Source organism: Falco peregrinus, chromosome 6 (genome assembly GCF_023634155.1).
Source record: "Falco peregrinus isolate bFalPer1 chromosome 6, bFalPer1.pri, whole genome shotgun sequence".
NCBI lineage: Eukaryota > Metazoa > Chordata > Aves > Falconiformes > Falconidae > Falco > Falco peregrinus.
The window spans coordinates 69,451,420-69,466,422 of record NC_073726.1 but is presented as its reverse complement, the minus strand read 5'-3'; the positions used below and the strand labels follow the sequence as shown (position 1 = coordinate 69,466,422).

Here is a 15,003-nt window from a genome sequence, read left to right as displayed (position 1 = left end):
GCTGTGCGACTCATGCTGGGGGTTTGGGGCTGCTCGCTCTTTTTCCAGTGAGCGACAGAGGAGGAGAAGGAAGGAAGAGAGCCTGGTGCCTCCTGTGCAGGATGTTGAGTAACATCACCATGAAGAGCTCATAAGGAAGGGGTTTGGGAGGACCGGCCTTGTCTGCAAGGGCGCTCGCAGCATCTGTGGGGAGAAACGAATTTCAGCTGCCCGGCGGTGTGAAGTGTCAGCTCAGTCTGAGGTCAGACAAACCCAAAGCACTGCAGCTCGCTGCCAAGCCAGTGAGTGTTCAGTGGCTGACGAAGACATTTGGGAGGGGGTACAGAAGGGCTGTGTTTCTTAATTTTTGAAAGCTCCAGGTAGATAGCTAAGGGTTTTTTTTTTGTGATTTAAATTGAGGCCCACCCTGGGTGGGAGACCCATCAAATAAAAACATTTCCCAGCAGTGACAACCACCAAAAAGGGTGCCCTCACCAGCACATGAGGACCTGGGAAATCTGAAATGGCTTGGCTGGTTTCTGCTGCCCAGGAGAAGATTAAAGAAGTAAAATGGGAATGTGTTAAAAAAAAAAAAAAGTTTGAATAATTAAGGTGTCCTTTGTCCTATGCCATAATCTTTTGCCTCAATGTATGACTTTTAACCTGATGGGGTCTCTTGGTAGCCTTCCACGGTGTGGGTTTTTTATTGTTGCTGGAGATGGAGCTAAGCGGTGCTTACAGGGCAGCGACAAAGCCCGTCTCCCCCAGCCCGGCGGCGGGGCTCGCCCGCTGCCCCCTTCCTGCCTCGAAGGAGGGGGAATGCGAAATGGTGGAAGAAGCCGGAGCCATTGTTCAGGAAAGTTAAAAGAGGAGCTGTCCTTGCTTGCTTGCTCAGTCATGCATACTCAATCTGGCCGGGCCGGGTCCCTGTGGAAAGGAGGAGGGCGATTCTTCCCCTCTTTTTAACATTCCTCTCCAGGCCTGGCTGTATTTAAGCTGCTTTCCTCCGCCGAGGAGGAGGGAGGGGGATGGTCTGAAGTTCCTGTACATTTGCATTTTAAGCACTTCCAGCGCTGAGCAGGCCACTTTGTTCCCCCCTGCGCTACCCTGCTCCAGCTCCAGCGGCTCCGGGGTGCTGCTCCAGGTGGGACAGATGCGGAGGTCCCCTCCGCGCCCACCCCGGGGGCTCAGCCTCTGCCGCCACAGGTATTTTTGGCTGAGGTTGGACTGGGCATACTTCTTTTGTTGCCAGCTCTAACCACCTCACCCCTTTTATGTCAGTGCTGCATTTCAAAGGGGAGAATAGTGCCCAGCTCTGGCCCTCCGGAAAAGAAACACTATCTCCTCCGCATCCCAAGGACCTGGGCTGTCTCGAGGTTTAGTCTCTGGGATGCGTGTTCTTTTTTCCACCTTCTTTCCAAGACTTCCAAGCTTTCTGTGGGGAGACCATCACAAAAGCTTCATTGTTTGCTTTCGGGAAAGCCACCACAATTGGATCTAATTGAGCCTGACACTATATCCATCTTCCTCTACTTGGAAGGAGGTGTAGGGTCTGTCTTTCCTGCATTAAGAAAAAGTTTACAGAAACTTCTTGACCAAAAAAAGAGGATGTATGTATGAATGTTAAAAGCAACGGGAATTCCAGGTCAGGTTCCCATTACCTCTGAAAATGTAAATGTTCCTGGGGTAGGCAGCAGTTCCAGCCAGGGATAGGTCAAATGATACATCTCTCATAAGGTAGGTTAGTTTCTGCTGGATTTGAGCGAAAATGGCATTTCCTTATTAAGCTCCATGTTCACATGGATAACGATGGGACATCTGTGCACTCATAAGTTCTGTAATCAGAACTAGGACAGGATTTTTTTTTCCCCAAAAAACCCCAACTTCCTCTCCCCATGTAAAAATAACAAGCCAAAAGCACTGCCCACATGGCCTGGCATGCTCTTTAAGGAGAACCCAAGACAAAGGAAGCTGCCGAAACCAAAGCCACCCTGAAGCCCAATGTTTAGACACCCTGGGCTGTTCCCGTAGATGGAGCAAGGGCTCCTCACGCCTTCCCCTTACGCCCCAGTGTGACAGCACCTCCTGAGGCACAGATGTGTGCCTCCCTGTTCTGTGAGGCCAGGGCTGGAGGAACACACGTGTTTATTAGTAAAGAAAAGGGTTTCTTAAAATAAATAATCGATCGCCAACAACCATAGACCAATTACCCCATGACTCCTGAGCGTAACAAGGAAACTTAATTTTCACTCTCCAGCCGCTCTTGAATTTCTGAACATGACTCAGTTGGCAACTGGGGTAGAAAACCACAAAAAACCCCCACCAAAACCCACCAAAAAAACACTACTATTTGAAAGCAAGCTGAAAGTCTCCCATCAGTATCAGGGAGCCCACAGAGCCCCAGTGGTGGCTTTGGTGCCAGCCTTTGCTGCTGCGCCCAGCAAAAGCACTCCCAGCCCTGCCAGCCGTGCCGGCTGGGGCTGCAGGGTCCCTCACCTGCAGCCACGCAGGCTGGGCCACGGAGGATGGAGGGTGGAGCTGGGACCCACTTTAGGGACCGGTGGCTCTGGGGAGCAGAGGGGCCACGCTCCAGAGTTAGTGGCAGAAAGCGGAACAGAGCAGGAGCGACGCGAAGAGAGGATGAAGGGACCAGGCAGGAGAGGAAGCAGCCGGGGACCGAGGGGCGGCGATGGGGGATGCTGGCTCGCAAGCTGTGGCCAAGCCTTGCGTGTGCGAGGGGGTCCCCGGGCTGCTGCAGCAGCTGCTCCCCTGGCCAAGCCAGTGGCTGGCTCCTCTCCCTGGGAGATGGGGAGCAAAAGGCGGCTCCACCTGGGTCCTACTGCCCGCGGACTAGCATATGGGAGGTCTGTGCGTGACAGATTTATACATGTTACACCTTCCCGCCCCATGCTGTGGGTTCGACTGAATCAGTTTGTTGTGGTGATTCTGGGGTCCCTTTGTTTCCCCGATAATAAATAACAGGGTCATGGGGCAGCTGTCATGCAAACCTCCTGGGGCCTCTGCTAGGACAAGAGGTGATCTCTGCGCTAGATAATACAGAGCTTACTACTGAACCTGCCCTTTGGAGGTCAGGGAAGAGTTAAAATGAGAGCTGGGTGGCCAAGACACCCAAATTTTTTGGAACCAAAGCTAGAAGTTAGCACAGGCTGCCATTAACAGCTCAAGGGTAGGTGTTCCTCCAGTCTGGCAGCCTTGCCACGTATGTACGCAGGATGCTTCTAGCAAAGTGGATCCTTTTTTATTTTCTCTCTCTCCCTCCTCTACCTGAGATCCCATTCTTTTAGCCAACAGCTTTGTAGTGGTGCCTTCTGTGGAGGAAAGAGATCACTGATAAACTCAGCCAGGTGGTGCAGGCTGGATGTGACGACCCCTCAGGACACCAGTGAGGCCCCATGCCAGAGCTGCTGGCTCGGCTGCGTGACGCTCCCCGCCACAGCCAGCCAGCGAGGCCGTCCCACGCAATTCCCCAGCCCCACGCTGCACGAAAGAAAGAGCTGGAGAGGGTTCGTTGGGCTCCTGTGCCAGAACTTAGACTCCAGCCATATTTGGCAGGCATGCTAGTGCTTCTCACTCTTCTTTAATTAAATCTACCAAATGCATTAGCTCGATGGCAGCCCACACTGAAATAGCACCATAGAGATTTTGAAGAAATCCAAACCCAATCTGTCCTTGCAACAGAAAGATGAACGGAAATGGGATTTTCCTAAAAGATTTCCTAAAGCCTGAGGTGTGCTTTGGAAAGGGTGTCAAAAGTTTAATACCAGGGCCTGGATGCATGCCCTGAGCAAGTATTTCCACGAGACGGTTACTGAGACATAAACCAAACTCGTATTCTGCTACAGATCTAGAAATGGGCAGCAACTCCTAGTTATTTTCCTTCCTTTAAGTCTTGTGTCTCCGGGCTCAGTTTAGTGATTTCAGGATGAAGCTCATCCTCTTCCTCCTTCTCCTTCCCCTCCTTCTCCTCCAAAACATCCCAGCTTTACAACCCCTGGGCAACTGAAGGGGCTTGGCAGGCTGGCACCAAAGGTGTACAGACAGCACCCTGGGGCATGCTGGCTGCAGCTCCGTGGCCAGCAGCCTCTCTCCCTGTTTGGTGAGCTGCAAGCCAAGCGCCCAGCAGCACTAAGGCCCTGCCATTATCTCCCTCCGTGACAGCCACAGCTGCATGCCCGGAGCCTCAGCTTCAGCGTGAACTATGCGCATCCTCCAGCGCTATAAACTTCTCCTGCAGCATGTTGGGGAGAAATCCTGTAAGGTTGCTCATGCCACAGACGAGCTGGTTTCCTCGGCTCCTGTAAGAGTCGGTCTAAACAGAATGATATTGTCTCAACATTGCTAACAGAGACCTGGAGATGGAATGTGCTCCTCATGGACACCGAGATGCCGAGACCCTGAAGGAGAACTGCATGGTACAAGGAGTACTATGCCGCTCCCTGATACCCGGTGCTGGAAGGAACAACTACGATAAGGTCGCATACAACTGTTGTTACGATGAACCATAACATGCGTGATAACCTTGCTCGAGAAGGCAGAGACTGACAACAAGCCATGGGCCAGAGGAGGAGCAACGTGTATTGCTTGGCATAAAAGAGGACTCTTTTATCAACCGAATTTGAGATCTTCCCCACCAAGGATCATGACAATCGGAAGGACTGGTGGGATGCTGCCTGGACCTGGGACCACAGGGACGCCTTGGACCCGTGGTGGTAGCTATAATCCTCTTTCCTTTTTCTTTTTACTTTATCTTTTCCTTCACTTTCTGTCTTTTTACTTATCGCACGCTGCTTTAACGGCAAACAATAAAACTGTGCTGTTTAACTGAAGCATAACCCCTTGGCGTGGTCGCCTTGATTTTTGCGCTTTGAGATCATAGTAAACGCACCATCACAAGTCCACTGAGTGGACCGTGCCAGCTCCTCCAGGCTCATGGAACCGCCTGGGACGCAACACCGGCTGCTCAGCTCTGGCAAATCTCCGGCCGCTTGGCCAAAGTTCCCTACGTGCCACCAATCCCTGTGTGGATTGGCCAGAGGTGATGGGGACAACGGGGTCCCTCGGGCCGCTTGTTTACCACCCAGTAAACCAGGCGGGGACGGCACGGGTAAGAGAACAGTGAGTGCTGCCCATGATACCGGTGGGGCTTATGCGTTGGCTGGGTGAAGCATCCTTATCCCCACCCACCCCCTTGCATCCCCACCCCTTACCCAGAGGCGCACAGCCCCGAATTTCTCTCTCCACCTCGCAGCACCTCCAGGGACCGGCCGGCTCCCCGCCCCCCCGCCGCCGCCCCCCGCCGGGCTCCGCCTGCGGCGCCGCGCCGTTCCGCCAGGCGGCAGCATTGCCCGCCGAGTGCCGCCCGCGCCCCTCGCGCCACAGCGCGGCCCGGCTGCCCGGGGCGGGGCACGGCGCGTCGGTGTAGCCCGGGCCGCGGCGCCGCACGACGCCTCTCGCTGCAGTTAATTACAGCTTCACACATTCGTTAATTAAAATCGCTGTCCCGCGAGCGGTCCGCAGCAGGGGGTCATGGTGTCGCTCGGGGGTCACCAGGGGAGAGGCGTGCGGCCCTGGCTGGGTGGGCGCACAGCAGCGCGGGGAGCCCGGAGGGATGGTGAGCTGCTCTCGTCATCACCATCGTCATCACCATCGGTACTTGATGGCGGTGAAGGGGCCTGAGGGTTCGAACCACGAACCAGGACGGGAAGCCACAGCTGGCACAGCTGGAAGGGTGGTCAACGCAGCCCATCGCTGCACAACACCCATGCGCCTCAGCTGAACTGGCCGCCTGCTGGGAAACATCCATCCTAGACCTGGTACTCCTGCCTGGAGGCCACACCTCTTGACATCTATAGCGTGACGCTAAGAATTTTCTTTTTTCTTTTTTCTTTTTTTTTTTTTTTTGTAAAGCATGCAAGTGTGAAAGCGGTGATGGAGCAGGACTGGATTATTTCAGTAAGTTTTGTTGTGCAGGGCTGGGCTGTGTTGTTGGTACAGTTACTCCACGGGGTATCCCCACAGCGATTAAGGTATCTGGAGCCATATGAATGTCCTTCCACTTTAGCACCTAAGCTTGAATAGGTTTTTTTAATCCACTTCTCATGCTGCTGCTACAGATACGGTGATGGTGTCTTTTTCACAAGCAGATATACCTGATAATTTACTAGAATTAATAATCACCTTCTGCACAGCTTATTACATATGCAGACATCAGAAAGGGACAAATCATCACCAATGGGGACAGAGAGGTGAAAGCAACTTTACTAAGGTAACATCCCAAATTCATGAGTAGCCAAACAGTGCCTGGCACTCACCTCTGCTGTCTCCAGTCCTGCTGGCCTCTGCCACTTGCAGCAGCAAAAATTGAAATGAGTATTCCAGCCTAAGGTAGCCCTGGAGAGGGAGGGCCAGAACAGAGAAACAGTGCAGAGGATATCTTCCTACTCTTCCCACACCAGGCTGTGCCACCCAGTGCTTCTGTGGTGTACGAGTGAGGGCTGTGGAAGAGCTCCCAGCAGCAGGAACCACCATCCCTATCTGTTCAGACTCATCAGCCGCCATCACGGCTTTTATTTCAGGCAATGGACAGTTTCACCAAACAAAACTGGAGCTGACAAAAAGCGCTGCCTTGACAGCCCTGAAGGCCAATGTCCAGTCACAATGTCAGGTACAGCTCAGATTGCAGCTCTCCCAGATGCTCTGTGTACATCTTCACCAGGACTGTCCCTGCGGAGACGCTCAGCGACCACCCATACAGATCAAAGGCACGAGCGGTACATGGTCCTTAAGGCTGCAAATGCTATCACCCCTCACGGTTCTGCTTCCCGAGAGGCACCTGTCCCTTAGCAAAAACGCACCCAGACCACACCAAAGACCGACCAAGTGACAGTGACTTTTGGTTTCCAGACCACACGGCGTGAGGACTCATGCCTGGGCTGCCTGCTCCCTCCCCTCACCTCTGCCAGCTTCAGATGCAAGTGCCAGGGGGACACTGGGGACACACATGACATATCATCTCCTGCACACACCTGCCAGGGAGTCAGTGAGGCTGGGGGAGGCTGCATGTGAGCGGCTGGGTGTAACTTCCACCCTGTCCCTAGTGCCAAAAACAAGCATGTTAAAGCTAATCTACCCCTGTCTCAGCTCAACTGCTTTTCTGTGACTAAGCCCCTTATAATGGTTTTACTAAAATCCTCTTTTGATGGAAAAAATCCCAGCTGGAAGTTTCAGGCAGCGGCACAATGTGCAAGTCTGCGTGTCCCTTTCCCCAGCTTCACAAAAGCCTCTAATCGAGTGGAAAATTTGCTGGAGGCCAGAGGTTTAGGCCCGCAATTATTTTTTAAGGGATTATCAGGAGAGAATGGCGGTACTTACGACCCTCCCTCTCTTTGTGTTTTGCTCTGTGCCGCTTTCAGACAGACTCAGCCAGAAACCTAAACCACTGCAGCTGGATGCAGCGAAGCCAGGGCTTGGCTGGGCGGCACGCCTCCTCACTGTCCTGCAGGACAGGCCCCAGCCTCCAGGTTAGACAAGTCCCACTCCAGCACCATGCAACAAACAGAAATGCTTTTCCACAGAAGCAACACTAGGAGTTTGGGGGTTTTTTTATAACAAAAAACTTGAGAAAAAGCAACCTATTCCAGTCCTGTGAGCCTAGCTGAACTGAATAACCAAGAAGCAGGCAGGGATGTGGTCCACTGGACAGGCTGGGCTTTGGCTTTGCAAAGCCATTATGCAGGACGCCTTGCACAAGTTACTTGCAGCAAGCTCCAAAAAAGACTTGGCACCGGAGATGCGTATACTGCAACACCCAGCTTTTAAGGGCCTTGCTCCAAGGGCGGATGCCGGGGTTAGGGTCCTCGGTGCTTTCACGGCCTCTGAGAAGAGTCAGACACCACTGAGGCTCCAAAACAACTTCTTGCCAGGCATGGAGCCGCTTACTGTCAGCATGCTTAGCATGGGCCAGCCAGAAGAGAAAGGCCACTAGCTTTCCTGCCTGAGGGGCTCCGTACCTTGCTCCGAGCCACTGGGAACTGCCTACGCTCACACAAGACCCAGAATTAAGTGCTCCTCCTCTGCCATCAGATTGCCACACTCCCGTTTGTGCACAAGCAAGCAAGCCATACCCAGAGGAAGCAGCAGCATGCCCTGCTTTTAAACAGTAGCCTGAGGAAGCGGGAGACTTTCTTTAATTCCTGCCTCCCTTTGCGGCATTTCAAACCTACCTCTCCTGGAGAAGGCACTAACCATTGGCCCTCCAGCCACAGCCAGGAGAAGGAGCCACTTTTGCTATTTCCATATACGCTGCTCTATGGTGTGGATGGTTATTCCAGACTCAGCGCAAGAAGCAGAGTACACAAAGGAAGCAATGGCTATGGACCACCAGCTTTTACTCTTGGGGCCAGCCTCCTTCTGAAACCCCTCGGGGTGCTGCATAAAGCAGCTGTTGGATGAAACAGAGAAGCAGGTTTTGATCCCTGAGCCTTCCAGCCATTTGGCTGCTATATAAGATGTTTCAAAACAAAGTGGCAGCTGCCACTGGGTTTTCGATCTTAGCGTGTCCGTGAGTGCTAGGTGTGCTCCAAGAGCGCCTGGGGAGGCTGAGGGGCCAGGGTGCTTGCTTTCTGGATCATGATCAGAGTCAAGCAGTTTTGGGCAGGCACCTAAGTACCTGAGGGGTTTTAAAACAAAAATAATTTAAAAAAAACCAGACAAACAAACACAGAGAAAAAGGCAGATAAGGCATTTGTGGAATTAAGATGCCTCCAGGAGCTAGGTGGTGCCTAAGCTGGGGATTTTGATTTTGCAATTTTGAATACTGCTTAGAAGTCATTTGTTTTGGTTTGGGGTTTTTTTGGATCAAGTCATTTGCCCCTTTCTGCTTCATTCTCTCCATTCACATGGACACTGTTTTTGCAGAGTTTTAAGACAATAAGATAAAAAGACAAATGGCTTAGCCTGCCCAAAATTGCTCATTAAAGCTGATGTGCTTTAAGATACTCTTCACATGTCTAACTTCTGAAAGACGAATGAGTCTGCTCTCCAAGATAGCTTGAGTATTCAAAGATAAGGGGCACAGAATCACCAGTAACTACTAGTGTAGTATGTGACCTGTGCAATTCATTAGTGGCACTAAAAATGTAAGGTCAGGTGAAGAGTCAGTTCCAGCTCCATCTTCTCTCCCTAATAAATCGAGTGCCGGGCATAGCGCCACAGGAGAGCCATCTTTTACTACTTCCAAGGAAGCAGTTCTTCCCCCCAGCCTGCTGTTCCTGAGTGCTGTCAGTGAGCCTCACTCTTGGAGTTTATACACAGCCTGCTATCCACCGATAACCTTGAAAAGCCCTACTTACAGTATCACTGAAACACCAGGGACTTCCAGAGATCACCATCCAAATTCTGCATGGAGGCAGGATCAAATATACTTGGATCATTCCTGACAAAGGTTTATCTTACCCATTCCTAAAACTCTCCTTAAAGACACAGCGTGCAGCCCCCTTACCCAACCACTTCCAGTTTACTTCTAATAATTTTTCTCCCTATTCACCTTAAATATTTTATTTTTTATCTCCAGATTAAGCTGTGTTTTTTAAAGCTCTGCACAATGGGCAACAGAAAAGAGTCGAGGAGTTCTTTGTTTAGGGCAACCTCTTATGGCCTGGACCACAACTCCTTTCCCCTAGTCCTCACGCTTCGCTCCCTGCAGATGCGCCTTGGATGCAACATGCTTCAACTCCACCTCTGTGCAGGGTCTGCCTCGTGAAGAGCCCAGTTATCATGCTGCGTTATACAGGTGGATTTCTACATGTGCGATAAACATGTCTGCAAACTATTACGATCCTCGCAAATGTTCGTGGCCTGCAAGAGTTGACATGAGAATGCCAACAATGTAAAGTGATTTGCTCACCAGGACATTATAAAGATTTTATCTTTTACAATATTGTTATAATACATACCATAAAGATACTATAAAGATACAACTTGCCGCTTGTAAATTGTTAAAGCTTCCTAAGACATGTAGATAACTCAGTATCTACCTTCTGTCCCAGCAATCCCGCTACTTTATTTTGTAGATACCTGCCAGCCCCATTCCTTTATCCTCCTTGCGGGTGTTCTCTCGTACTCATCGATCTAACAGCAGTGTTCCCCACAGGAGTCAACAGGGACCGTATTTCTGTCCCTTACCCAGGGGCCACTGATGGAGACATGAGGGATGTGCTCAGTTCAGTAAGACTGATGATAACCAGTGTTTCACACACAGCTGCACAAAGCAGAAGCAGCTAATTTTTCTAGCATAGCTTTATGCTGCAAGTGAAAAGAGAGGACTGACAGGCCATGACAACTGGAACCACTCCTGTCCAAGTGGGACACTGCACCAAAACTACCCCAGCATGAGCATTACAGACCTTTGAACTTCATGGGCTCTTGTCAATTCTGTCACTAGTATAGGATGTCTCACAGGCATAAACAGAGTGAAAAAAAACCCTTTCCAGCTCTCAGCAGAGTAGTCATGCTGACTGCCACTGTACTCAGAAGGTGCACAGTTAGGTACTAGTTTCCTGCTTGCACTATCACTACTATTTTCGAGACACAATTTCAGCTCCAGGCTCATCGCTGGAGCAGCAGAACAGAAGTGCCAAGCTGCAATACAGTACAGAAATAACACTACTCATCCAGGAAATTGCAACTCTGTGTCTTACACAGCGTATTACCCTCATGTGCAGGTATGCAATGGAATGGGCATCAGCAGCAGTGGAGCAAGGGAAGCAAAGAGGCTTACAACTTGAATTTTTAGAAATCTAGGCACTCAGATGTCCCAGAGCAACGTGGGAGCTTCTGGTGACTTGTACCTGTCAGGAAAACCAGTAGAGTGGATTCTGCTCTGGGCTCACTGCTTAGCTGCAGGCAAACCCTGCCACCCCTCTGCATCTCAGACGCTTTGTGCTTAAACCAAGAGCAGTACACACCTACAAGAACAGAAAAGCTTATTTTTGGAAGTTCAAAAAAACCCAAACAATTGAGATCTCTGCATGGAAGCCAACAGAGAAGTCTCAAACATAACCACCGATATTCCTGTGCCCAAGGCACAGCACAGGAAATTTGTCAGAGTCTCCCAACAGCTCTTGAGGAAGTCCCAGCGCATGTTCATTTCTACCCCCTCCATACCATTTCCCTGAAGAACGGGCCTTGTGGACAGTAGGGTTTCAAAACACGGCCTGAGTGCAGTAACTGCAGACATATTGTGTCAGACAGGGACTCGGTGTTGAAAGAACTGTCTATATATTCAGCTGCATATTGTTACAAACATTTAAAGAAGCTGCTGTATCCAAAAGGGAAAGACAAGTTCTATTATGAAAGCTGGGGGGTTTCCAGGGTTGCTGTTGTGCCAGCAGACGATCCAGAACCACTATAGATAATCACAGTAGAAACGACGCGAAAATCTACAAGCGCCTGAGGACCACCTATGCAACATCTGCACGTCTCATAAACCAGGTGTTGCTCCCCGGAGCACATAATTTGGGCATGCACTCAGCGTGCCACTCCTACCACCTCCTGGCTCCCTCTAGAACGATGTCACGCACTGCCTACAGCTACGTGCAAAGTGAGTAGCGCCAACCCCAGTTCAGGGAAATCTGTCATTTACCCAAGAATATCTTGTGTCAGTACAAAACTAGCCCACAGCTGGGAATTGGCAAGAACATATTTGAGGTATCACACTCACAGAGGAAGAACAGAAAAACTGCTTTGCCCACAACTACCCAAAAGCAACTGCAGCACTTTAAGTCAAAGAATTAAAGGGAGGCACACAGAGAAGTCAGAGGTCAGGCTCCAAGAGAGATGCAGATTCGCGCTCCAGAAAACAGACTACAAAGCACTGAACACAAAGAGGAGTTTATCCCAGCAGCAAACTTCACGCTGCGTACGGGCATGCTTTCTTTAGCGAGGCAAATGCGTCTTGGTATGCCCAGCATCTAGTGCAGCTCTGGTCGCTTAGTCCATGGATCCTACCACACTTCAAGGACAGGAGCATCTCTCCTTCATGCGCTAGCGGTTCTCAAGAGCTGAGGCTGAAATCCTGGCAGTAGTTCCCCCCCATCTTTACAAACAAAAGAAAAAACACTCAAAGCAACAAAGAAACCCCCCAAAACCAATCCCTGGTCAAGAGCCTGCTACACCACAGAATGAAAAAGTGCTTACTTTTCTTCGGGAAGATATTATTTCTTGTGTCAGGTTGAAGGTGGTCGTGGAATGGGGTTCAGCACATGGATGCAGTTCTGGAGGATTTTTACTTTAATAAATATGCATAACTCTAGGGGGAAAACCTCTGTCAATACAAATCCTATGGAAAATATTGCTCCTGTAGACAGAAGAGAGACCAGTTCTGTTTGTGTATTCAGGCACTGTATATATGAAGATATTTTAGAGGCCTCTATACTTAGCCATTGTGGTTTCGATCTTTCCCAGGCCAGAGGTAGCTGTGTAAGCATATAGTCAGCTTGGCTAAACAAGTACTTTAAAAACCATACTATTATTACCAAGTTAGTTAAAGACGACTTTTCTTCTTCTTCTTTTTTTTTTTTTTTTTTTTTTTTTTTTTGGGGTGTGTGTGTGTGTCAATCTGTAATTCAAGACAAAATCATTAAAAAAACCCAAACAAAACCCCACCACAGTTCTAGCCCTTAAGCGTGAGATGTGTTTTTTTCAGTATCTCTTTATACTTAACTGCAGCCAGACCACTGCAGGTCATGATTTCATCTGATCTCAGCAGGATGGCAGCACTGGGACTTGCCGATACTGGATACTGCAGGGGAAACCAGGGTCCCTCAGGATGTAATGCGGGTGACTCAGGCAGTGGAGCTCCTTCCTCTGAGTCAACACTGACCCAGTGTTTCAGCATCGTGCTGGAGGGCGCTGACCTGCTCCTTGCGTTGTCTCTCAGAGGAAATAAATGGGTGCCTGACCACACTCGTGGTTATTAAAGACAACATGTCACTTTACACAGACGCTGGCATTTGGCTACGTGACTGCTCCCTATGTGCGTAATTATATTTTTGCCTTCCTCCACTTTCTGTCCTGAATTGTTTCAATAGCTGCTCTGTTTCATCCAGCCCTAACTGCATTTCGATGGTTGGAGGAACAGTTCCAGCAGAGCCCAAAACTAAGAATCTGGAATTTTATCGCTGACCCCACCTTTTGTTGGCCACATATCCTAAGCATGTCTCTTCTACCTTCTCCTCTCCCTTGCTTTCCCAATATACAAAAGGGGGACCATGAGAAGAATCTCTTTTGTAAAATGCTTTGAGAGCTAGCAGTGGAAAACCCCGTGTAAAAGAGCACTATAAAGATGAATTATGTGAGATGGCGCTATTAATTAGGTATGCTGACAAAAGGTTAAAAGATTTTTTTCCGTAGAAAAGGCATTAGGGAAAATAAGAGAACTCTGTAAAGACAGCAGTAAAGTCTTCTGCATTTGATATAATCATGACCTATGATCTTTCTTTAATTCAGGAGTGCCTTGGTTTACAGACCAGACAGGTATTTCCCCCTTTGATGCAGGAGTTCAGTGATGCCTACTCTACCGTAAGTGCTCTAAAGGTGCTGAGCATTAGCAGGATTTTTTTTTTCCACAGGCAACTCAGCTGGCCTATAATTATCTGAAGAAAAATTCCTCCTCTTCTTCCCTAATCCCAGTGGCTCTGATCACATGCTGTGTTTGCTCTGGGGACTCCATTTCAGAGCCATGTGACATTTACAACACACAGTCTGAAAAACACACCTGGTTCTGGGATTTGGCACAAACTCAGCCCAGGTTCACCGAAAGGTTTGTGACCCTTCTGAGCACAGGCTGGGACCAAGTTACAGTTTTGCATTGTACCTTCTGGCTTGGACAAGAAAAAAAATCTGATCAAACTTGAAAGCTTTGACCGGAATGCACTTGGAGAGTTTGAGCTCAGTTTAGGCATAAACTTGGTTCAAAACTCCAAGGCTGGAAACTACCTTGAATGGAGAGCAGCTGGAGTACCTGCACTCACCTGCATGGCAAAAAGGATCAGCTCAACATGGGTGACAGGGACTTGACAGCAGATCTGACCGCTGCCAACACCGAGGCAGCCACGAGAACGCCGGTATTGCAGTATTGTAGTTCAAACAGGGATTCACTTCTGAAGCAAATCCCCCATCAGTCCCACGGCCCATGTGGTGGTTTGCAACTTGAGGCAGCCTTAGAGCTTGCAAGCTGGACTCCCTCTGGATGAAACTGCACAGGAGATCGTGCTTGAAGATACCTCACACACCTCCTCCATAACTGTGGCACCAGACAAAAACTAGTCCAAAATAACACCCCCAACCCACAGTGATGGTGTGGGTACCAGGTCTTCAGCACCAACTGTTCGCCCTCCAGACCCATTCCACTTGGCCCTCTCTACCTGTGAACATGGCCACCAGCACCGAAAACTGGGGCTTGGCCGCCAAAGAGCTGGAGCGCAGAGATCCCAGTGGTACCCGATTACTTGAGATACCTGTTTATGAGCACCCTCTACTGGATATTACAATTTTTTTCTCCCCTCCAGGCCAGCAATGCTAGCAGGCTACCTCTGCTAAGCCAGAAAAACACTGGGGTGTGGAAGCAGGGAGCCTGTCCCGAGTATCCCTGGGACGCCCCAGTGTACAACGTGCCCAGAGCACTGGGGGGACTACTCTGCACCAGTATATCCGCAGCAGGATATATCAGCGTTCCTTGAAAACAATTAGAACACAAAGATGTACTCAACAAGGAAAAGTCAAACCCCACGAAAGCCTTCCCCACATGACTAAGCTGCTTACAACTCACTTCAGTCTGAACAAAACATACTGCTGAGAAAAAAGACACTGATGGAACACCTGAAACTCATGGTTCCCCAGGAGGATGGGAGCCATACCAGCTCGGATGTTGCACCGTTTCCTACTGCGGCTCAGACCCACCGACACCACTGGGGTGGATGACTAGCAAAGAGGTAATAGTGACAA

General features: G+C 49.9%; 1 protein-coding gene across 1 annotated transcript in view; it reads right to left on the bottom strand.

The window, feature by feature from the left end:
- Positions 1-15,003, bottom strand: part of WNT5B (Wnt family member 5B) — a 76,402-nt gene that overhangs the window by 41,822 nt on the left and 19,577 nt on the right. The gene's annotated exons all lie outside the window — the stretch shown is intronic.